The sequence below is a fragment of the Chiloscyllium plagiosum genome, chromosome 33, assembly GCF_004010195.1.
Source record: "Chiloscyllium plagiosum isolate BGI_BamShark_2017 chromosome 33, ASM401019v2, whole genome shotgun sequence".
Taxonomy (NCBI): domain Eukaryota; kingdom Metazoa; phylum Chordata; class Chondrichthyes; order Orectolobiformes; family Hemiscylliidae; genus Chiloscyllium; species Chiloscyllium plagiosum.
Genome location: NC_057742.1, coordinates 11,393,378 through 11,418,279, shown reverse-complemented (window position 1 = coordinate 11,418,279; position 24,902 = coordinate 11,393,378). Strand labels below are relative to the sequence as shown.

Here is a 24,902-nt window from a genome sequence, read left to right as displayed (position 1 = left end):
GGCCATGCTAAATTGCCCGTGGTTAGGTGAGAGGGTAAATGTAGAGGAATGGGTCTGGGTGGGTTGCTCTTCGGAGGGTCGGTGTGAACATGTTAGCCCAAAGAGCCTGTTTCCACACTGTAAGTAATCTAATCTAAACTCAACTAGTCCCACTTGCCTGCCTTCAGCTCCTATCCCTCCAACACCTTCATATTCATGTTCCTGTCCAAATGTCTTTTAAATGTTTTAACTCTACCTGTATTCACCACTTCCTCTGGCAATTCATTCCACACATGAACCATCCTCTGTGCGAAAAAGTTGTCCCTCAACTCCTATGCTCCGGTGAAAGAAGTCTCAACCTATCCTTATCACTCAAACCCTTCAGTCCCAGCAATATCTTGGTGAATCATTTCTGAATCTACTCCAATTTAATAATATCCTTCCTACAACAGGCAAAGAGATCGATATACAGAACTCCCAAAGAAGTCTCACCAACGTCCTGTATAACCTCAATATGATTTCCCAACTCCTATTGTCTATGGTCGGAGCAATGAAGATAAGCATGCTAAATGCCTTCTTAACCACTCCACCTACCTGTGATGCAACTTTCAAAGAACTATGTATCTGAATCCCGAGGTCTCTCTGTTCGACAATGCTACCCAGGGCCCTGCCATTAACTGTATAAGTCCTGCCCTTGTTTGTTTTACCAAATGCAGTAGTTCACATTTATCCAAATTAATCTGCTATTCCTCAGCCCATTGACACAATTCTTTGTTTTTTGTTCACAGATGGCACACATTTGTTGGAAAAATAATCCTGCTACACTCGTATACTCCTTTTACCAGTAAGGTAAAAACAGTACTCATTGTCGTTCAAATAGTAAGTGTTTGGAATGATGAAACAGAATTAATATGCTTCATTTATGCTTTCCCACAGCCAATCAGAAAGGACAAGAAAGTTAACCTTGTAATCAAATGCACTGCCCCATACCAGTCCATGACCATACTGCAGAAACACCATACTGGTTTATAACACCAACGTTAACGTGGTCAGCTCTAGGAAAGGGTGCCAGTGACTTAAAATACAAAACTCATTAAATATGCTGACTGTAAGCAAATCAAAGCAAAGCACTGTGGATGCTGGGAGATCTGAAGTAAAAGTAAACGTGTTGGAGAAACTCAGCAGGCCTGTCAGCATCAAACACAAGTTTTCAGAGCCCCGCTCTTTCCTCAGGTCTCACTAGCACCTGAAGAAGGAGCAAGGTTTCAAAAGCTTTTGATGTCAAATAAACCTGTTGGACTATAACCTGATGTTATGTGATTTTTGGCCTTGTCCAACAGTGGCACCTCCACATCTGTGGAAAGAGAAACAGAGTTAACGGTTTGAGTCCGATATGACTGTTCTTCGTAACTCTTTTTTTGCCTTCATTGACGTACCAAAAGGAAATTTGAGACAAGCCCTGAGTAGGACTGGATGTGGGAATGATCCATTGACCCTACGAAAGGACAGACACAACTAGGGTGAGGTATTCATAGGAACAGATTTTATTTGAAGGAGACTGAGCAAGTTAAAGGAGAATTTGATCAAGTGGAAGAGGGTTGTATTCCAACGAATGGTGCTGATGAAGGGTCAGATTAAACTCAAAACATTAATTCTGTTTTTATCAATACAGATTTTTCCAAACCTTCCAAGTTTCCTTTGCACTTTCTGGTTTTTATTGCTGACGAGAAGAACTTTCTAGGATGAGATCTCCAAGATTTAATGCCACGCCACAAACATTGCACAAACGTCTGCACATCAAATGCTGAGAGATGGACAGTTGTGACAAGAGCTGACGCATTATGTTTCACAGTCAGTATGTCAGTGTACTTTCAAGAGATGCCTTCAAGAGGGAACTTGATGGCCTAGTGGTAATATCACTGGGATGTTAATCCAGAGACCCAGGTAGTGCTTTGGGATCTGGATTCAATCCCACCATGGCAGGTGGTGGAATTTAAATCCAATAAATTTCTGGAATAAAATGTCTAATGATGACCACGAGTCGGTTGTCAGTAAATCCTGTTCACTCATGGCCTTGAGGGACGGAAACTACTATCCTTACTTGGTCTAGACTACATGTGACTCCAGACCCAAAGCAATATGATTGAATCTTAACTCCCTTCTGGGCTATTAAGGGATGAACAATGAGTACTGGCCTAGCCAGCAACGCCCACATCCCATGAATGAATAAAGAAAGTTTATAAGATATTGTCATGGTATTGTTGCATGTGACCTGACGATATAAAGTTCACAAATTGCACCATATCTTTAATCTCTGGAAGCATGACATGCTCCTCTGTCAGTAACTGAATAGCTTAATATTAGCTCAGACACTTCTATGCCCAAGGAATGTAATTATTGTACACGATAGTAATTGTAGAAAATGTCTGTTGGATTCTTCATTACCGCACTATCTACATTTGCTTCCTTAAGTTATGGAAGTTAATGTAAGCATTACATTAATGGTTGGAGGCAGATTCATAGCAAGTATCACACCAACTAAGCAAAAAAAAGATGCAATTGAACAAAAACATTAATGTGACTTCAGACTTGAACAGTTATCATTTCAACTGTGGTCTAACATAATAAGGTGTCCTAAAGTGTGTTGTAGATAGGTTAGCAGCTAATGTTTACCTCTGAGGAGAAAGTGAGGACTGCATATGCTGGAGATCAGAGTTGAGAGTGTATTGCTAGGAAAGCACAGCAGGTCAGGCAGCATCCAAGGAGCAGGAGAATTGCCGTTTCAGGCATAAGCCCTTCATCAGGAATGAGCCTCATCCCTGACGAAGGGCTTATGTCTGAAACATCGATTCTCCTGCTCCTTGGATGCTGCCTGACCTGCTGTGCTTTCTCAGCAACACGCTCTTGACAATGATTACTTCTGAGTCAGATAATGAGATATTAGAGTGGATGACCGAAAGAATTAGGTTTTACACAACATCTTAAAGGAGGGGAAAAGAGGATTAGAGAGGAAATTCCACAACTCAGTGTCTATGCACCCGAAAGCATAGCCACCAATGATATGGCAGCTAAAATCTGGGAATGTACAAGAAGCCATCATTGGAGGAGCACAGAGTTTTGGGAGAGCTGCAATTTTTGAAGCAGTTACAGTGGGAAAGGTCATGGAGGGATTTGAACAAACTCTGCATTGTCCATGCATTCATTTCACAGCCGAATGTTCAATAGTTCAGTGACCTGCACCAGGAGCAAGAGGCACAAATCAATGGAAAGAAGAATAATGATGATCCAGTTTACAAACTCTTACAGACAGACTCAGTAAGTTTGATCAATGTTAAAGAGTGAATAAATCAATAAGACGGATATCTCTTGGACTACTTGCTCTTTCCCCCACCAGAGGTATCAGGAGCAGAAGCCTGTGCTAGCCCCACTTTGCCCTCCACTGGCTTGTTTCTCAAGGTGTGTCGAGACTAAAATGAAAAGGTGAACAGCTGGTAAATTCTTCAAAATATAACAACAGTCCAGAACAATAGAAAGTAGGTGAGATTCTGGATTAGAATATTCTTCTTGGGGCATTGCCAACTGTAGAGGTGATCCTCAAAGGATTGTGAATCATCACCATTGGAACTCTCCTGTTTTCTCTTGCACTACTGTTGCATTCATTCAGGTGTCAACTGACCAATGGATATACTTACTCTGCCTTTCCTAATAACTGTGACTTTACTTAAACCACATAACAAAATGCCTCAAGGCTTCTTTTGTGTTTAAATGCAAAATATCTACTTTGCGCGGGCATCCAGAACTAGAGGGCATAGGTTTAGGGTGAGAGGAGAAAGATGCAAAAGGAACCTAAGGGACAACGTTTTCACACAGAGGGTGGTATGTGTATGGAATGAGCTGCCAGGGGAAGTGGTGGAGGCTGGTACAATTACAACATTTAAAAGGCATCTGGATGGGTATATGAATAGAAAGTGCTGGCAAACGGGACTGGATTAGAGTCATAGTCATAAAGATGTACAGCACGGAAACAGACCCTTCGATCCAACCCGTCCATGCCGACCAGATATCCCAACCCAATCTAGTCCCATCTGCCAGCACCCAGCCCATATCCTTCCAAACCCTTCCTATTCATATACCCATCCAGATGAATTTTAAATGTTGCAATTGTACCAGCCTCCACGACTTCCTCTGGCAGCTCATTCCATACACCCTCTGTGTGAAAAAGTTGCCCCTTACATCTCTTTTATATGTTTCCCTTCTCACCCTTAACCTATGGCCTCTAGTTCTGGACTTCCCGAACCCAGGGAAATGACTTTGTCAATTTATCATATCCATGCCCCTCATAATTTTGTAAACCTCTATAAGGTCACCCCTCAGCCTCCGACGCTGCAAGGAAAAAAGCCCCAGCCTGTTCAGCCTCTCCCTATAGCTCAAATCCTCCAACCCTGGCAACATCCTTGTAAATCTTTTCTGAACCCTTTCAAGTTTCACAACATCTTTGCGATAGGAAGGAGACCAGAATTGCACGCAATATTAATTTAGGATATCTGGTCGGCATGGACAAGTTGAACCAAAGGGTCTGTTTCCATGTTGTACATCTCCTTGACTCTGTAACAGATGAACAGATCCCAATGCTAAACAGCTCAGGAACAATCAGAAGGGGTACAGACCAAGCTGTCTTACTCTGCAGATCAATGGCCCTCTGTCTTTTCTAATTTCATTTTTTGAATATATTAAAGCTCACATTCCTAACAGGGGATATGGACATGGTCTGACATGTAAAAACACAGGTAGTAGGACAACAGGAACATCTACCAGGTGCACACTGATGTGAGTACTTCTGATTAACAGTCATTTACAGGTAGAACCACTTTCACACCCTGACACCACATCTGTAAATCAATGCAGCAGGACATTCCAGTCTGAAACCTGCCTAACAATGTTTGGTCACCATATTGCCAAATGGGTTCATGTGCACAATCTTTCATTATGACTGAACAGGGAGATTTTCAGAAGGAATCTTGTCTTGATTTGAAAATATGTTTGTCGAAGAGGGTAATACATATACACTTCATGTCAAAGCCTATTCATCAGGTTACTTGCCGTTAGGTGATGTTACTGCCCTAAAGGTTACATTTGGCGGCTGGACTCCATTCCAACTGGCGTTCTTCTGCTCACCAGGCCACAACACTTCTCCCAACTAACATTACTGAAGATCGATCATCAGAGTTATTTGCCTATTATGGGACCTTGCTATGTTTCAATTGGTTGTCTTATTTTCCTCCATTAAAATGATGGCATGGACTTTTATAATCATTCATTACTTGCAATGCATGTGGGAATTCCTGAGAATGTGAAAAGTCTGAAATAAATTTTTAATCAGTAAGGGATCAAGAAATATGGGGAGAAGTGGTGTTAAGGACAACCGGATCAACCGTGATCTCAATGAATGGCAGAGCAGGCTCGATGGGCTGAATGGCCTACTTCAGATCCTATGTGTTGAACACAAGCACCTCTTAATTTTTTTATACACTCTGCTGAAGCTGCATGAACCGTTGTTAATATAAAACTTAACTAAACTTTTTGGGTCTGCTTGACAGTGCTACAGACCTTGCCCTGCCATTCCGCACTGAAGAGAACCACATACATTTCTGGTAAAGATCATCACACACACACATTGTAAGGACACTCTATTGAATGCAGCAACATGTATAAAAAGTAGAACAGGCAAAAGTAAGGACTGCAGATGCTTGAGATTAGAGTCAAGATTAGAGTGGTGCTGGAAAAGCACAGCAGGTCAGGCAGTATCCGAGGAGCAGGAAAATCGACATTTCGGGCAGGAGCCCTTCAACTAGAAACCTGACTTCCTAATGAAGGGCTTTTGCCCGAAACGTCGATTTTCCTGCACCTTGGATGCTGCCTGACCTGCTGTGCTTTTCCAGCACTACTCTAATCTTGACTAAAAACTGGAACTGTCCAATCAACACCACCCCCCTCCCCCCTTCCTTCTCCTGGTTTCCTAATCTTGCAAACATCATTCCCCAGCACCTCGGTGCCTGACAGAAACCCAGAATCAACACAACATACAAAATGTCGTGTAACAACAGCCATATACATTGCTGGAGACTGGCAGAACATGAGCAATCTGGATACACGAACACCAACTAGCAGTAGCACGGCATAACCAACTCTCCCTCATCTCAATACATGCAGGCAAAGAGGACCCCCCACTTTGACTCGGGCAACATAACCATCTGAGGACAAGCTAACCAGAGACATGCACAGGAACTCCTACAGGCCAGGGTTTCAGCCTGGAATACCATCAATAAGCATGTAGAAATAGACCACAAGTACAAACCATTGCAGAGAAAAACCGGAAATGACAGCACCCACCTTAACAGACCGGATCATAGAAATACCAAGCAGAGTAGAACAACAGTGCTTCATTAAAGTAGCACTGATGATGTCACGTTGCAATGGTGACAAAATGTTGGCATGACAACCCATCAGCCTGGCGAGCAAACCAATAACCACAAAAACTCAGAAGTTGATAGACACCCTACCCATGCTGCACCTCAGTTCTCCACTTCATAGTGACCTGCTGAACTCACCTACTGCCTTGCCTTCCACCTGGGTGCCCCATTTGGTGTGGCCTTCCTGAGCAAGACCTACCAGCAGAGATTCCTTTGGATCAAGGAAATAAGAACAGCAGAAAGTCATTAACCAGCCCTTTGTATCAGATCCCATCTGTGAAATGGCAGGCTTTGAACCACATATAAACAGGCAGGGTAGTCCTCACTAAACAGGTTCCGGACAAGCCAAACCCATACATAGCAACTTCCATGGTTGAGGTCTCAGTATAAATCCCTTCCTTCTTGTAGAGAGATGCACTGAACACTATCCACTACAGCCTGAAAGTTGTCTCAATATCCCAGAGGCGACAGACTGCTCAAGACATTGGGTTCTTCGAGTAATTGTTCAGGAATAAAAATGACAAATGTGATCCAGATTACAAACTTTAACAAACAGGTTGAGTTAGTCTCATCAGCAATAAATAGGAAATTTAGCATCAAATTACATTTAGACAATCTGCTGTCCACTCACTTCTCAGCATGTGGTACAAAACACATACTGTCTCCCTGCTTTCCCAAGGTGCAAGAAACCTAAAGTGCAAAATAAAACACACACACAGCAAAATAGAGTTCAGATCTGAATTCCAGACAGATTGTCAGTTGGAATATTCTTCTTGGGCTAGCATGGCATTGCTTGGAGCAACACTGACAAGTTAAAAGTCACATGCTCATGAAGTGATGCTGCCACGAGCTATCAAATTAATTGAAAATACATACAGTCTATTTCTACAACTAGGCTCACTGAGGGATGCGTGGGTGTCATGCCTAAACTGGGCAATTATATTTCCGCGTCAAGCAAACATTAAAATATTGTACACTCTAAGACAGTCCAATTTTAGAATTAACACCCCAATTGTGTTCTAACGATGTGGATTGCCATAACCAAAAACAAGGCCAGGCGATAGCCTCATGGTAGTGTTGCTGGAATATTTATCCAGAGACCAGGTAATGTTTTGGGGACCAGGTTTGGATCCTGCCATGGCAGGTGATGGAATTAAGAGTCTGTTGATAATGGTGAACTATTGTTGGAGCCTTACTCTCCCCAACTCACCAACATCCTTTAGGCAAGGAAACAGCCATCCTTACCCAGTCTGGCCTTCATGTGACTCCTACAGCAACATGGTTGACTCTTAAATGCCCTCTGGGCAATTAGGAATCAGCAGTACTGTAAATGCTGGCCCAGCCAGTGACATTCATATCAAGTGAATGAGTTAAAAAAAATTCACATACTTTTCTTTAGAATGTTAACACACTTGTATAAATATGAGAACATACTGCATAATGGATACCTCATCATTGGAAGCAACATGATGCATAGTAATGCATCAGAAATGACGCAGAAAGAAGGAGTGCGGTGCGCAGAAGCTGTCAATCACTTGGTTAAGAAATGCTGTTTGGGAGGAAGTGATGGAATTCTTTGCGGGACGGAGAACAGAATTGCTGAGCTGAAGGGTGACACGCAGCACACAGCTGTTTAATAACCTTCTGCACTCTGCAAGGATACGTGCCACCACTTTCTCTCTGCCTACATCAAGCTCACAGGGCTACCATTCATTCTAACTCTGCCAGTCCCCACTCATCTCTCCAAGGCTCATTGATTGCAACTCTCATTATTCCAGCATCATGTCCATCTCATCCTCCCAAAGTACTAACTCTTTCTGCCCTTTCCACTTCCTTTTCACTCCTTGGGGATACCTTACCTCCCCTGCTGTCAATCCTGTTAATGCATCAATACTAATCATAGAATATCTACCAGTGTGGAAACAGGCCTTTGGCCCAACAAGTCCACACCGACAAGTAATCCACCCAGACCTAATCCCCTATTACTCTACATTACCCCTGACTAATACCTGCAACCTACACATCCCTGAATACTATGGGCAATTTAGCATGGCCAATTCACCTAACCTGTGCATCTTTGATTTTGGGAGGAAACCAGAGCACCCGCAGACATGGGGAGAATGTGCAAACTCTACACTGACAGTCGCCCAAGGCTGGAATCGAACCCAGGTACCTGGCGCTGTGAGGCAGCAGTGCTAACCACTGAGCCACCATGCCGTCCTCTCATACTTCTCTCATCCACTTCCAACACACTCAATCCCCCTCTTTGTCTCATTACAGGAAGATCTGGCCAACAACATCCCTCCCCTCAACTCCCACACTGATTTCTCCACCGGATCCCGACTAACCTGCCCGTAATCCCTGACTGGTTGCACCTGAACTGACCGTGACCAACTAGGTGGACTGGATTTGGATGAACCCTTTGACTGACTGTGGTAGCTTCCCGACTGACCATAGCCAGACTTGACTCAACTAAGGACTGCTTCCCTTTGACCTTCACACATGGCCATTTGGTTGAAACACATGCACTGTGTTTGCTACATAAGCTGCTGGCACATGCTGGAGGTGTGGTGTAGACATAACATGGTGCCAAACAGCTCCATGACTCAGTATTCCTCCAAACTGTGATAAGCTGCGATCTCTCCCGCAGTGCTACAAAGCAGTGCTTGCCATAGAGAGTGGCAGTCTCCAATAAGAACAAAATGAGTGAATGGTAAGAAAGTAAGTTAACAGTCATAACATGTACCCAATACTTCCTGCTGCATCAGAAAGGCAGCCAACACCATCAAAGACCCATCCCAGCCCGGTTATAATCTCTTCCAACCTCTTCCACCTGGCAGAAAATACAAAAGCTTAAACACACGTGCCAAAGAATCCAAGAACACCTTCTTCCCTGCCGTTATTAGACTTCTGAATGTACCTCTCAAATTTTAAATTTTATGTTGATCTCGCTCATTCTCTGCAGCCGTAACATTGTATTCCTCGCTCTGTTCTATCACCCGAATGTACTTTGCAGGGGATGATCTGTTTGTGCTGCACACTAAACAAAACTTGTCACTGTACCTAGGTACATGTAACAATAATGAATCAAATCAAATCAAAACCACGAGATACACCTGTATCCTTGCGGGTAAAGTAACAGAAACAAGCAAGCCCCTGCACTCAAAAGTAAAGTCCTGAAGACTTGAGATAGGAGGTGAGTTGGTCTAGAAGTAGCCACAATAGTGTGTTGAGGCTGGCGGGTTGGAGGTGCCCACAAAGAGATTCACAGAATTGGCACCATCCACTTTCTCAGGGAAAGAGGAGATGCATGCGGCAAGTTAAGCTCATAATGAGATGCAGATGCCTGGAAATAAGGCAGTCAACATACTGAGAATCATGGAATCTCTACAATGTGAAAGCAGGCCCTTAAGCCCATCAAGTCCACACCGACCCTTCAAAGAGCATTCCCCCTCCCTGTAACTCTGCATTTCCCATGACTAACCAACCTAACCTGCACATCGTTGGACTGTGGGAGGGAACCTGAGCAGCCGGAGGAAACCCACACAGATACGGGGAGAATGTGCAAACTCCACACAGACAGTTACCCAAGAGTGGAATTGAACCCGGGTCCCTGGCGCTGTGAGGCAGCAGCGCTAATCACCATGCCACTGTGCTGCCCTCCGTGAGATACAGAGCTACCTTTGAACCCCAAAGGAGAAGTTCAGACATTTATTTTCTCGACATTGAGAATTTGATTTTGCTCTCTTTGCGATGTTTTCCCAACTTTCTCACCACTGCCCAGGCTGCTCAAGGCAGTGGAAAATTCCACCCACTGAAATTGTAGCTGGGATTTTGAGTGGTAAAACTTCTGTCACAAATACATTCTAACTTAATGCAGCCATTCCTCATGAGTGTTTTTTTTTCTGGAAACCTTCAGTAAAGCGCATCTCACAAGCTTGCAATTACTGAGCTATTAGTCAAGGTTACAATTCTTGAATCAACTAATCCCAACAGCAAATTGTACCAAATGAGAATCTCCTAGATTATAGTCTGGCATAGAAACAACGGTTATGTAACTGGCTTTGCTCAATACTGACTACCAATAAAGTAGGTTAATGCCAGAATTACAGAAGCAAAGAATAAATGAAATAAAAGCTCCCCCTTGAAACGTAAGATTTGAATATCACCAAAATTATTCTCATTTTAATAAAGACCTTGTGACATTTCTCAGCAGATTTAAGAGCACAAAATCTTTTATAGAAAAGTCTGGGTGTAATAAAAAGATTTCACAGGCTTGCTCATGCAGCTTCCACCTGTAATGTTAGTTTTTCTTTTCCCTTTTACGATCTGACTGCTGTATTTTTCTGGCATTTCCCATTTCAAAGACAACTTTTGCTCGCAATAGAGGGCCTGAATTGAAACCATTCACAGTAAAGTGTCTGTTTGAAAGGCCCTTGTCTATGGTGCCTCTTTATGAAGTGTGAGAGTTGAAGATGATCGTTTTGCTTTCAGTTGAATTGAGTTTCAAAATTGCAAAGCCAGCAACAGAAAATAAATGGTCGGAAAGAATGGACCATTGCACTGTCCCCAGATCACTAGAGCACATGTCCCCTTCCTTCTTAACAAGACGCCAAATCCGACGAACATTTCAGCCAGAGCACACTGAAATTGAAAAAGTAACAATAACTAACTAATCACGGAATCCCTACAGTGTGAAGCAGGCCATTTAGCCCATCACACCCACACCAACCCTCCAAAGCGGATCCCACCTTGACCCACCCCCTCCTCTCTGCCTATTACCCTAGCTTGGACATCCCTGGAAAGGGTGAACAATTTAGCATATCTCACCCGCACATCTTTGGATTGTGGGAGCAAACTGGAGTACCTGGAGGAAACCCACGCAGACACAGGTTAGAACGTGCAAACACAACACAGACAGTTGGCTGAGGGTGGAATTGAATCCAGGTCCCTGGCGATGTTTGGCAACAGTGCTAACCACTGTGCCGCTAACTGGTAATTGCCAAGTCTACTGTCTTTTGCATTCCTTTGATTTTCCTGACAAGCTATGACTTTACAGATTAGCAGCACATCCTGTGCTCCTGCAAACTCATTAATCCCACACAAACCATAAAAGTCTGGTGTTCCCCAACCAGAGAATGCTCAGTTATCCTAGGATTATATATGTGGCCAAAGACTACAATTGTCAAGACATCAGATAGCGAGGTAAAAATCATAGAAAACAGCTTTTAAAATAAAATAAAACCATATGTAATAACAGAAATATTTGGACTAATTTATTTTGCTTTTAAATAAGGCTGTTTGAATATGCATTAGCATTCAAATCCTTACTTGTGTTTAAAATAACGAACATCTCTAGTGAAGCTAAAAATTCGATACACTTTAAATACTTCAGCATTCCTATTGGTTCAGATGAAATTTTAGCATTCTTTCTGGTCTTCTAACCTAAATTTGTATCAGTCTTGTTTTTTTTTCAGTTTTGTTCAACAATTACACCCAGCAAGACAGATACAAAAATCAACAACTTGCCAACTGTCAGAGCCTCTTGGCACTGAAAGTAAATCAGAAATAAAATGAGCAACTCTTGCAAAAATCTTCCTGCCAACAGAGTGTTGATAGAGGAGGCGTGTGGAACCATTCACAAACTGCTCCACCGCCAACATCACTATTTACTCTCACAGTAAATATAAATACTCTGACAGGGTTTGAGCTCTTTGGCAAGGTGAAAATGCCAAAGGGGTCAGCATGATATTTTCAATTAACCATCACAATTCTTAAACTAGATTCAACAATAAGATCATCGTATCACTTCTAAGACATCATCTCTCCTGCTTTCAACTATTCAGAAACCATACTGATGGTCATTGACATTCTTAAGTTTTGACAACATCCAGAGGAGCTCAGAGACAAGTAGGAATGGAATCACAAACTCTTGATACGTACTACACAGCATTAACAACCCAGCTTTGTAAAGACCCATGTCCATTTTAAAGTCACTACATTCCAGGCTGAATAATTGAGCCAATCTTTAAAGCATTTTATCAGGCAACAGTACTGGAGATCATTAATGGTCCATAGCATTTGTCTGACCTGAATCCCGTGACTGGGGCCCACCCCTATCCTTAAGTCCACAAGTACAGTATACCAGCCTAGGCCCATCATAGCAGATGCCATGCTGAAGCAGGAGGGTGAATGTCTCCCTGAGTGGGTCTGCTCTCCAATTTGTCAGTTATTTGTCACAGCTCTGGTTCAGCCCCCATAAGGGGCTACGTAAATGCAGAGTAGTATTTCCAGGTTGTGCCAAGACCACAAATATCAGCATGGGCTGACATTCTGATTTGCTGACTCCCCGTTCCTTGCACTGGCAAGATTAGTGTTAGTGGCAGGAGGGCTGAAGATCGGTGTTATGGGCATCTAGTTTTCTGATTGGATGGCAGGCCTGCATCACACAGCAAGGCAGAGCTGGCAATACCCCTGACAGGTCTATACAACTCCATGCCTGACTGGGCACAGGGGCAGTGAGAGACCTGCCTTGAACAGAGTGGGGAGAGGCAGCTTTATGTGAAAGCTTTTCAATAGTCTGCTTTTCTTCCAATGGGGTATGGCCTCAGATTGTCCATCCAGATTTCAGAATTAGTCCCCATTCTAATTAAGTAGGCATTTTAAAAAATCCATTCATGGGTTGAAGGCGTCTCTGGCTAAATCAGCATTTATTGCCCACAGGGCAGTTTAGGATTCAACCACATGGCACATATAGGCCAGACCAGGTAAGGATGATAATTACCTTCCTTAAAGGACATTAGTGTGAGCCAGATGAGATTTTCCTGGCAATCAACAATGGATTCACGGTCATCATTAGCCTCTTGATTCCAGATTTTGAATGAATTCAAATTCCACCATCTGCCATGGCAGGATTTGAACTCAGGTGCCCAGACATTAGCATGTTTTCTGGATTAACGGTCTCGTAATATTACCACTAGGCCATCGTCTGCCCTAATCTGAGTCAAAATAGCAAAAGCGTGCCAGCTTCACCACACTGCCAGGGGCACCTGGAGCAGACCTGGCTCCTATTTCATGCCCCAAAGCAAAGGTTCAACCAGAGGCCAAGTTATTGTGGGATTCCCCAAAATTCTCAATCGTGGTACAAGAGAACGGATGCTCTCCTACAAAGATACAGCTTGCAGCGTTCACCATGTACATAGGGGTGAGGTCTTTTTGTGACCTGAGGTGCTTTGCCAGGAAGATTTCAACCAATCAGAGGAGAATCACTTGCTAAAGTAAAGTGGGTCACAGCTGGAGGATGTGGAGAATGCCAACAAGTCTGCTCAATGTTTATTCAGTCAGCCAGATGTTGCTCTTCTGTGCTGTCTAAACTCTGTTCTGAACCTCCAGTACAGTTACACAATTTTCCTTTCTCAATTATCTTTCAGACTTCCTTAAATTCTCTTGTACTGTTTGTGACCTCATTCGTTCTTTTATTAATATTTCTATATCATTCTCATATAGGCCTTCACGCTGTTTCATTTCTTTGGCTGTCCCTCCCCTTAGTTACTACTCATGTAAATTCCTTCTCATATAAATTAATTTAATCTTGCATGGATTCATGCACTGTTTTGTGCTTCTCTTTCATGATTCAACCTCCATAATGACCCGAACTATCCCTTCCCTTAATTATCACTCCTGTTAATTATTTCCTCCCGAAGCAGCCCAAATAGTGAGCATGACCAGGGTGACTTTCTTTCAATCTCTGCTGGACTTATTCATGGTTAAAAATCACACAACAGGTTTAATTGGAAGCACACTAGCTTTCGGAGCGATGCTCCTTCATCAGGTGATGCTTCCAATCAGTGTGCTTCCAATTAAACCTGTTGGACTATAACCTGGGGTTGTGTGATTTTTAACTTTGTACACCCCAGTCCAACACTGGCATCTCCGAATCAGGACTTATTCATGTATTCCTCTGGTAGGAAGAGACCAGCAAAAGATGTTCACACCATAATACTTAACACAAGCTGTTAAATCTTTGCTCATGGGATGTGGATGTCACTGGCTTGTCCAGCATAATAGACAACCACATTACTGTGGGTCTGAAGCCACATGTAGGCCAGACCAGGTAAGGACAGCAGATTTCCTTCCCTAACGGACATTAGTGAAACCGATAGGTTTTAACGACAATCAACAGTAGTGGCATAGTTGCCATTAGGCCAATTCTGTATTTGAGATTTTGTTGAATTCTAATTTGACCCCCTGCTATTGTGGAATTCAATCACACATCCCCAAAATGCTGGATAAAGGCAAAATACTGCAGATGCTGGAAATCTGAAACAGACACAGAGAATGTTGGAGAAACTCAACAGAGAAACTCCACCATCTGTGGAAAGAGAAACAGAGTTAATGTTTTGAATCGAATGTAAGTCTTCTGCAGTCCTCAGTTATGAAGTGTCATACCATACTCGAAACATTGACATTGTTTCTCTTTCCACAGCTGTTGCCAGACCTGCTGATCTTCTCCAGTGTTCACTGTGTTTGTTCCCCAGAACATTGATCTGGTGTTCTGGATTGCTAGTCCAGTGACATTACCACAAAGTTACCACCTCCCCACATAGGCCGCTTTCTGGTGATCGGACATCATCTGCAATATCTTGAGAAAAACATTGGGATGGACTGAACGGAACTTTCTTCGTACACAAAAGCAGAATCAGCCTGGCTATCTTTCTAATGTGCCCATGCAATGAAATGCTGGGGAGAGCAAAGTCTTTACCTTTGGTTCTTGCCAGAAACAATCGTACTCTTGCATCTTTCTTCCCAGCCACTACCTCAAACTGAACAAATCCGTTTTCAACTTCCACCGTTGACCATAAACTGAGCTTCCAACCCCATTTCCTTTCCACTGCTTCAGTAGCACCACCCACCATTGCCATTAGCGTTACCCTCAAACCATTGACTGCTGTCACCTCCGAGCCAACATTCCTCCCTCTATTCTATTCATTGTAACCCTCAACTTATCCAATAATCTGCTGCCTATATCTGAACTCACACTGAGTTTCACATGCTCGTCCTGTCTTTCTGACTGAGATATACTGGCCATTAGTCCCTTAATATCTCTAAACTAAAATTCGCACCATTATGTGTAAATTCCTCCGTTGCCTCTTCTTTTCCTCATCTTGATAACTTCCTCCTTTTTCTACTACGCACACAATGAACTTTCTCTTCCTGTCTTTTGTTCATTCCCCACTTTCAGCCCACCACTGGTTCGCAAGCTTTGAGCGGCCCTGGTCTCAGGCTCTAGAATTCTTTCCATAAATCCCCTTCTTAAAGCCTCCAAATGATCCTCTAAGACTATCCTCAAGCTCATATTCTGAATAAAGGAATTAGTCAATCCTATTGTTGCTTCGGAAGACATTTCTATGCTATGTCTTTCAACCATTTCCACATTAAATCTAATACATTATAATGCACAATTTGTTGCTGTAATAAATAATAATAATTGAAAATTTGTATGCTTTTATGGGATGTGGGCATCACTAGCAAAGCCAGCATTTGTCACATCGTGAGTTGCCTTTGAACTGTTGGCTCTCTAAGCTGGTTCAGAGGGCAGTTAAGAGCCAACCGTATTGCTGTGGGTCTGGAATCACATGTAGGCCCAACCAGGTAAAGATGGCTAATTTCTTTCCTTAAAGTGATCCAGATGGGCTTTTCCTACAATTGACAATGGTTACACAGTCATCATTAGAGTAGCCCTTAAAGAGTAAGATGCGTTTATACATTTTTGAGCAGTACAAATAAAATAAGCAATTTATATATTGAACAAGGTCTTAAGAAAAAGGAAAAACTGTTAATGAAAGCAAAAATTTTAATTGGATGTGAATAAGTTAAAATAATTTTGCACTCCAGCCCACAGGCTCCCCAGCAATAATGCATTTATATATTACTTTAAATACTTAAATAAACTACATAAATATGTAACTAATTTTCTAATCAATCTGTTATGACATACCTCCAGGGCAAATGAGACATGAACATACAGAGAAGTTCAAAAGATGTTCAAGGGCTCCATCTCAGTGGTAGGGACACTCTCTCATGGGACTACCTGAAAAGGCATTTATATGTGTACTTACTTGTCTATGTATATGGATGGACATTACTGTGATAACAGAGGTTTTGGGCAGAATCTTACAGCCTGAGGTTTTAAACCTGAATCAGGATCATTAGGACTAGAATCGACTCCATGGTTTATAGAAACTGCCCTCCCACATAAACCTATGGCCTATTAGCAGCCTGCCTCTGGGTGCCTTGTCCAATTAAGAATGGCAGGCGGGCTACACAGACCAAAGTACCAATAGGAGGGTCTGATTCTCTGGACAGCCTGGAAACCCCATCCCTTGGATTAGGTGGGGGTTATATAGTTGGGAGACTGAGAAGGCCCCTCAAAACGGAGACCCTAGAAAGACTTTTGAAAGTAAACTGTGGCCACAACTGTTAGGGTTTGGCTTCTGAGAACATTGCAGAGTCAGGTAATTTCCCAACATGAGCTTACCATCTCAGTTTAAAAGGTCCCATTAGATCCAATTCACTTTTTCAGAGTTGGGGTTTGGATTGAGAACAGCCTTCCAACACAAGAAGCAGATCCATGATTGCCAAGGTGTTGGGGCGAGGTGGGGGAGTCCTCCCATGCCCCTCTGATTCGTAAGCCCACTTTGGTTGTCTAGGTCTCTGCCAAAACTTCAACACTGTTTTCCATGCCAACTCATTTTCCCTACCAGCTCCCACAGTCTTCTTCTTGGCACTCATTCTGTATTCACCATACGTGTACCCCAAGGGCCATGTGGCGATGAAAATAAATAAACTTTCAACAATATACTTCATCTCTCACTCGTACATTCTTGAGAATGAAAGACTACCATTCAAAAAATGCATTTAAAGTTTTTAATATCTCAAACTTTTGTTCAGATGCATATCAAAGGCAATTTGTTTTTAATCATCTCTTTAAACCGTTGATCAAACTGTGAACTCAGAAACGTCTGCTGAGATGACAGCCAAGAATTCATAATTGCGTAAAAGTAGTCCTAAGGGAAGTGTCACAAAAAGAACTCTATTGAAACTGCAGGACCAGATGGCAATGTTTTTTGGTTATTTTCGGCCAGCTGTCTTTAAGATCTTTTAAAAAAACTCTCACTGACAGTTTCAGCTGTTTTTCTCATGTTTAAAGAGCAGGGGATTTAAAAAGAAACATTCAGAACATGACACCACTGACAGTGACGGACCTTACTGCCTCTTCATGAGCATTTACGCGTACCCCATCAGTTTGTGACTCCTTTGCTGTAGGTTGAGGAACTCTCAACAAGAAAGACAAGGTTTGCTTAAACTCAACAATATGTAGAACTAGCCCTGCTGAGTTTGGTTTTCCCTCTTGTGTGAGGAACCTTGTCAACACCTCACTGAAGTCCATATAGATCACATCCACTGGTTTGCCCTCATCAATCATCATCGTTACTTCTTCAAAAAACCTAATCAAGTTTCTGAGACATGATTTCCCACATACCAAGCCACGCTGACTATCCATAATCAGTCCTTCTCTTTCTAAATAAATGTAAATCCTGTTCCTCAGGAATCCTTCCAACAACTTGCCCACCACTGATGTCAGGCTCACCCGTTTATGATCCCCTGGCTTTTCCTTACTACCTTTCTTAAATAGAGGCAGCTAAATATTGAACATGCTTGAAACAGAGGCAAGATTTCTGTCGCTTGGTTCTGCTCACCACAACATCTCTGTGAAAACTTAGATTAAGAAAGGAGCAGTTACACTTCCTATGGAAAATCAAGGACTTTTTTGTGGAGCAGGACTACAACTCAGGAAGCTTTTACCTCGAATGACATGCTGCGATGACACAAACAGATTTCAAGGAAGTTATATTCATTGAATAATATTGAGCCCAGATGTAATCTTTGCAATGCAGGAAGAAGTAGCTACCAATTATAGAGACATAGATCATAGAGATATACAGCACAGAAACAGACCTGTCAGTCAACTCATCCATGCCGACCAGATTCCGAAACTAATCTAGTCCCATTTGCCAGCATTTGGCCCATATCCCTGTAAGCCCTTCATATTCAGATATCCATCTAGATGCCTTTTAAGTGTTGTGATTGTACCAGCCTCCACCACATCCTCTGGCAGCTCATTCCATACACACACCACCTTCTGGGTGAAAAAATTGCCCCTTCGGTCCCTTTTAAATCTTTCCCCTCTCACCCTAAACCTATGCCCTCTGGTTCTGGACTCCCCCATCCTAGGGAAAAGAACTTGTCTATTTATCCTATACATGCCCCTCATGATTTATGTAAACCTCTGTAATGTCACTACTCAGCCTCCAAAGCACCAATGACAACAGCCTCAGCCTGTTCAGCCTCTCCCTGTAGCTCAAATCCTCCAACCCTGGCAACATCCTTGTAAAATCTTTTCAGAACCCTTTCAAGTTTCATCACATCCTTCCGACAGGAAGGAGACCAGAATTGCACGCAGTATTCCAATAGTGGCCTAACCAATGTCCTGTACAGCCGCAACATGACCTCCCAACTCCTAAACTCAATACTCTGACCAATAAAGGAAAGCATACCAAACGCTTTCTTTACTATCCTATCTACCTGTGACTCTACTTTCAAGGAGCTATGAACCTGCACTCCAAGGTCTCTTTGTTCAGCAACACTCCCTAGGACCTTACCATTCAGTGTATAAGTCCTGCTAAAATTTGCTTTCCCAAAATGCAGCACCTCACATTTATCTAAATTAAACTCTATCTGCCACTCTTCAGCCCACTAGCCCATCTGATCAAGATCCTGTTGTACTCTGCGATAACCTTTTTCGCTGTCCACTACACCTCCAATTTTGGTGTCATCTGCAAACCTAGTAACCATACCTCCAATGTTCACATCCAAACCATTTATATAAATGATGAAAAGCAGTGGACCCCTGCACCGATCCTTGTGGCACATCACTGGTCACAGGCCTCCAGTCTGAAAGCAACCTTCCATCACCACACTCTGTTTTCCACCTTCGAGTTAGTTCTGTATCCAAACAGCTAGTTCTCCCTGTATTCCATGTGATCATACCTTGCTAACCAGTCTACCATGGGGAACCTTGTTGAACACCTTACTGAAGTCCATATCGATCATGTCCACTGCTCTGCCCTCATCAACCCTCTTTGTTACTTCTTCAAAAAACTCAATCAATTTTGTGAGACATGATTTCCCACTCACCAAGCCATGCTGACTATCCCTAATCAGTTCTTGCCTTTCCAAATACATGTAAATTCTGTCCCTCAGGAATCCTTCTAACAACTTGCCCACCACCGACTGGCTCACCAGTCTATAATTCCCTGGCTTGTCCTTACTACCTTTCTTAAATTGTGGCATCACATTAGCCAACCTTCAGACTTCCGGCACCTCAGCTGTGACTATCAATGGTACAAATATCTCAGCAAGGGGCTCAGCAATCACTTCTCTAGCTTCCCACAGTGCTCTAGGGTACACCTGATCAGGTGACTAGAAAGAAGCCACAAGGTAGCAATCTTGACAATATTTAGCTTTATATTCTTGGTCTTGTTTGTACATTCAAACAGATTTATGTAGGTTTTTCAGGCATGAGACATTTGAATTGCAGTTTTTAAGAATAAGTAGAAATTCTGTATATAAAAAAAAGTCCTGGTTGCAATGAAGTTACTAATTTAATTGCAGCTGCTTTGTAGGTCTCTGCCAGTAAAATGTACTGCATAGAACACGCCCTATTACATAAATATTCACTGTACATCAGGTATCTGATAGCATTGAAAAAGTATGCATTTTCTTTCAAAATTCAAAATTACACCTTGCATCCTGGGACATCTGCAGATATGCTATTGGGAGCTTATTCCTCACATAAGAACAGGCCAAAAGTATGAACCACACCTAAAGCCTTATGAGTGAAGATAGCTTTGGATTCACCCCAACATTGAATTACACAGCAACAATAGGCACGAAATGTACAATAACCTTTCATTGCCAAGGGGATGAGAACAATGCAGAAAAGAACTTCCTAATGACATACATTGTTCAGTGGAAATACACTCGGGCCTTGGCAATGCATGACACAAGGAGAAAGGGAATAATCCTTTCTGTGTTGCACCATAAGTTTGGTCTAATAATACTGGAAATGTGAACCTTACTGCCAGTAAAACTGATGGAAGAAAGTTCAGGGCCACTTTTCTTTCAATCTTGTCTTTTTCCTAGTGGGAGCTGCAGCTCTGGCAATTTTTTTCTTCTCTCCTGTTCGATACTTTTACTTCATTACATAGTTCCTTGGCCCTGGACAAAGCCTCATTGATTTCCTGTGCGGTTCAGATCGGTCCTTCAGATTACTTCTCACAATCTAACAGCAACTCCCATGAATTTTATTGATCTATCTGAAAATAAATATACTCTGGGATTCTTAGGGTGTTCAGCAGGAGAAGGACACACACACAAACAAACACTAAAAATGGTGAAATGTCTAACGATGGCCTTTCATGTACTTTTAATTAGGGGAGATATCTGTGGATCTCCCCTGGAACTAAGGGAGGAGGTTGAGAGGATCTGGCGGAAATTTAGGGTCATAGTCAGATTACGTGACCAACAAGAGTATTCATTTTTCAACAATTTCTGTAGCTGTTGTTAGATGGGCAAGACTCAAGACTTCTGTGCTCCTGAATTCTGGCCTCTTGGTCATTAACGATTTTCAACCAAAATTGGCCTCAAAACTTGCCATCCGATCTTCAACTGCCTAGGGTTTTAAGTTATGGGATTCTCTCCCAATTGTCTCCACCCTCTAGAGCTCTTCCTCCTTTGGTCCTGAAAACAAAGACCAAATCTGTCTGATTATCTCCTTACATGGACCAGGGTCACATTTTATTTGGGTTATTGAGTGATATTGCTCAGTATATTGGTGCCAAGGTAAACACAACTTCTTACAGTTGTTACTGATACCAGTGGACAATACACAGTAATAAAGTCATCCACTTCTATGTTACACAATACTTTGCTTGTCTGGAACCCTTAATTCATCACCCTTTATTGATCCCAATAGTGCAATAATTATTAAGCACAGTGACTGACATACAATTCCAAAAGTCCTTTAAGGACATGAAGAACAAAGGTATAGGGATTAGACTGTGGGAAGATACTTTTAATTAACCTGCTCAGACTTTTTATGACATGCCTCTGGAAGAAGTGGGTTTCCTGACCGAGAGGTAGGAAGTTGAGAGTGTCGTGCTGGAAAAGCACAGCAGGTCAGGGCAGCATCCGAGGAGCAGGAGAATTGATGTTTCGGGCAAAGTGCTGATGAAGGGCTTTTGCCCGAAACGTCGACTCTCCTGCTCCTCAGATGCTGCCTGCCCTGCTGTGCTCTTCCAGCACCACACTCTCGACTCAAATATCCAGCATCTGCATTCCTCACTTTTGCATAGAGGTAGGAATACTGCACTGTCCCACAATAGCTTTTAGGACAAAATGCTTTTCATAAAAGTAGTACCTGCCCAAGTTAAGTGGTCCACGTTTCTACTGGAATTAGGCCATGAGTTAATCAGAATAATTAGTGTGTTTTCAGCACTGCAAGCCTATTTACCTCACATCGATTTACCTCACATTTACCTCACCATGAGAGCTTACCTCACTCTCATTGATGTGTTGATAAGTCCCAGGAGGGGAGTAGGAGTTGACCACAGCAAGCAGGAGGGATATTGGGCAGGGGGAGGGGGTGTGCCGTAGCAGTGTCGTTGAAGTGCGATCACAGGGAGAATCAGGGGAGGAGTCCTCCATCTTCTCCCTCCATTGGATGGCACTTCCAAAACTAAAAAAAATCATAAACTGACCTTTGCTTGGCAGCCACAGGGGTCTGCTGAAGAATCCTGAGGTCATAAGTTGATTTATTTGTCCAAGGGGTTGAATAAGTGCCATTTAATATTCATTCAAGGGAAAGTCGCTATAATCTTACCAGACTATAGGATTACTCTGGGGAGAAAGTGAGGTCTGCAGATGCTGGAGATCAGAGATGGAAATGTGTTGCTGGAAAAGCGCAGCAGGTCAGGCAGCATCTAGGGAACAGGAGAATCGACGTTTCGGGCATTAGAAGAAGGGCTAATGCCTGAAACGTCGATTCTCCTGTTCCCTAGATGCTGCCTGACCTGCTGCGCTTTTCCAGCAACACATTTCCATTATAGGATTACTCTCCCATGAGAGAAAGGCAACTGATACTGGCTTAAAACTGAGAGGTATCATGCTTCAGGCAAGGGTTGTGAAAGAGAATTCTTTGCAACAACCTCCATATTGTTGGCATCACTCTGCACCACCAACCAACTAGACTAACCCTTTCAAGAATACCAAAGTCAGAAAGAAAGGGCCATGTGATCACCACCATAGAACCAGGTTAGCCACAGGTCATCTTACAGCTAAAATGATGGGCCTTGCATTGAACTGACATCCTGATAAATATGTCTTAATGAGATTAATTTCTACTCTAAAAATTGTGCAGTGTTTTATAAGTCAAACAATCACATTTTGATTTGAAGATGGTCTATTCACCATCATTTTCCTATTAATTATTTCTAATGAGTTATTTGAACAGAATTTTACATTTAAAATATGGTGCAGTAAATACAAGATGTTGCTGGTGTGTATTTTATCACCTTTCCTGAGACTTATGCTGAAGGTAAGGCAGATATGGTGCCGAATCAGTGTTGAGGTACGTCAGAATAGTTGGAATGATGTCCTCCGAGCTCCACCCTAATAATTACCTCAGCTCCAACCCCAGAACAGTGCCCCATGCTGCACTGGTGTGAAATGTTTCATTTCCCATCCAGACTAGAATGTGGCCTCTCTGTCGGGTGACTACCAAGCTTGTACCAATCAGTGCAGAATACAAGGAGCAACTTTGTGTCCATTACTCAAATGCTGCCTGACTTGCCTCTACAGCAGAACATAAGATACTAGGAGATGTGAAGGAAGAGGGAAAGGAATCAGAATCCCTAAGAAGGGAAGGCAACATTAGTTTAAAATGAGAACAGAATCTGAAGAGCAAAGACGTAAACTGAATACAATTCTTGTTTGCATTACAGTGGAGTCTAGGCAAACAAATAGCTGAAGGAAAATTCCGATCCAGTTGCAAAATCCCAATAGACAAAACTGCTTCCCATTTTCTCATATTGCATAGACTTCACATCCAAATATGAGATTTTAATACAAAGTATTATCCTGGCATTGAATGTATACTCCATTTTATTAGTTCTCAGTGAAGTAATTCCACTGAAGCCAGTATCTGGTCACTAGTCACCGTTTATTTACATGTGGAGTTACTGCTCCAGATCCCTCAGAGCCAGCTCTCAGAGTAGAGAACCTCTGACACGCCTGTTAATATCACTCAGCCAGGGCTCCCTGATTGGACCAAATTAACAGCACAATCAGGGAGCACACAATCTAGGAGGTCCACTTGGCTCACCTTGTTACAATCGCTGCACTGAGTTTACCGCACAAAGGATTAACTACAGTACATTTTATTACTCTCACCGGTCAAATATAAGATATTTAATTTTACAGACATAGAGTCATACAGCACAGAAACAGACCCTTTGGTCCAACTAGTCCGTGCCAAACATAATCCCAAATTAAACTAGTCCCACTAGTCCTGGCCCATCTCCCTCCAAAACTTTCCTGTTTGTGTACAGACCCAAAGGTCTTTTAAAAGTTGTAATTGTACTCACATCCACCACTTCCTCAGGAAGTTCATTCTATATGTGAACCACTGTCTGTGTAAAATAAATTTGCCCCTCGTATCTTTTTTAAATCCCTCTCCTCTCACCTTAAAAATATGCCCCCTAGTCTTGAAATCTGCCTCCTCCTCATCCTAGGGAATTGCAGTGCTTTTTAAACTGATTAGCAGAGCAAATAAATTTAGAGACTGATGTACAATAATTTACAAACCAACATCAGAAGCAATCCAGGTTTAAACCTATGTCACAGGAAATGTTTGTTTGCTGCAGCTTTAATGCCCCTTCCCCTACTCTGTGTTAACAAAAATGCCTTTTTATGTTCTCAAACAGACTTATACTGGCTTCAGTCCAGCTATCCTTTTGATCTGCATTACCACGAAGAAAGTACATTATCAACGCATTTTGATTACATCAGTTGAACCTGATTCTGCAAATAGATCTGTGAAAATATCACAGCACTTATGTAGAAGGATTTACCTTTCTCGCATCGTGTACAAATATCCCTCCGTCCATGACCATAGTTCTCGAGACCACCAAGCAGTCTTCTTCCGTGCAGTCTCCTTGGCAATTCAATGTGATGACAGCAATATCTTTGTCCAAGTGCCTTAAATTACCTTCCCTGTTCTCTAGTGCTCTGATTTTGATCTCAAATACATTTCACGCAACTCACTGTCCTTTC

At 42.5% G+C, this 24,902-nt stretch overlaps 1 protein-coding gene across 5 annotated transcripts in view; it reads right to left on the bottom strand.

Annotated features, from left to right (window-relative positions):
- LOC122539828 (thyroid hormone receptor alpha) overlaps window positions 1–24,902 on the bottom strand; it is a 352,280-nt gene that overhangs the window by 256,923 nt on the left and 70,455 nt on the right. The window contains exon 1 of one of the 5 annotated variants that reach the window (XM_043674922.1): window positions 16,447–16,517. The exons of the other annotated variants lie outside the window; for them this stretch is intronic. The gene's annotated coding sequence lies outside the window, so the exon portion shown is untranslated. Of the gene's footprint in view, window positions 1–16,446; window positions 16,518–24,902 lie in introns of those variants that run through there. 5 annotated transcript variants of the gene reach the window in all.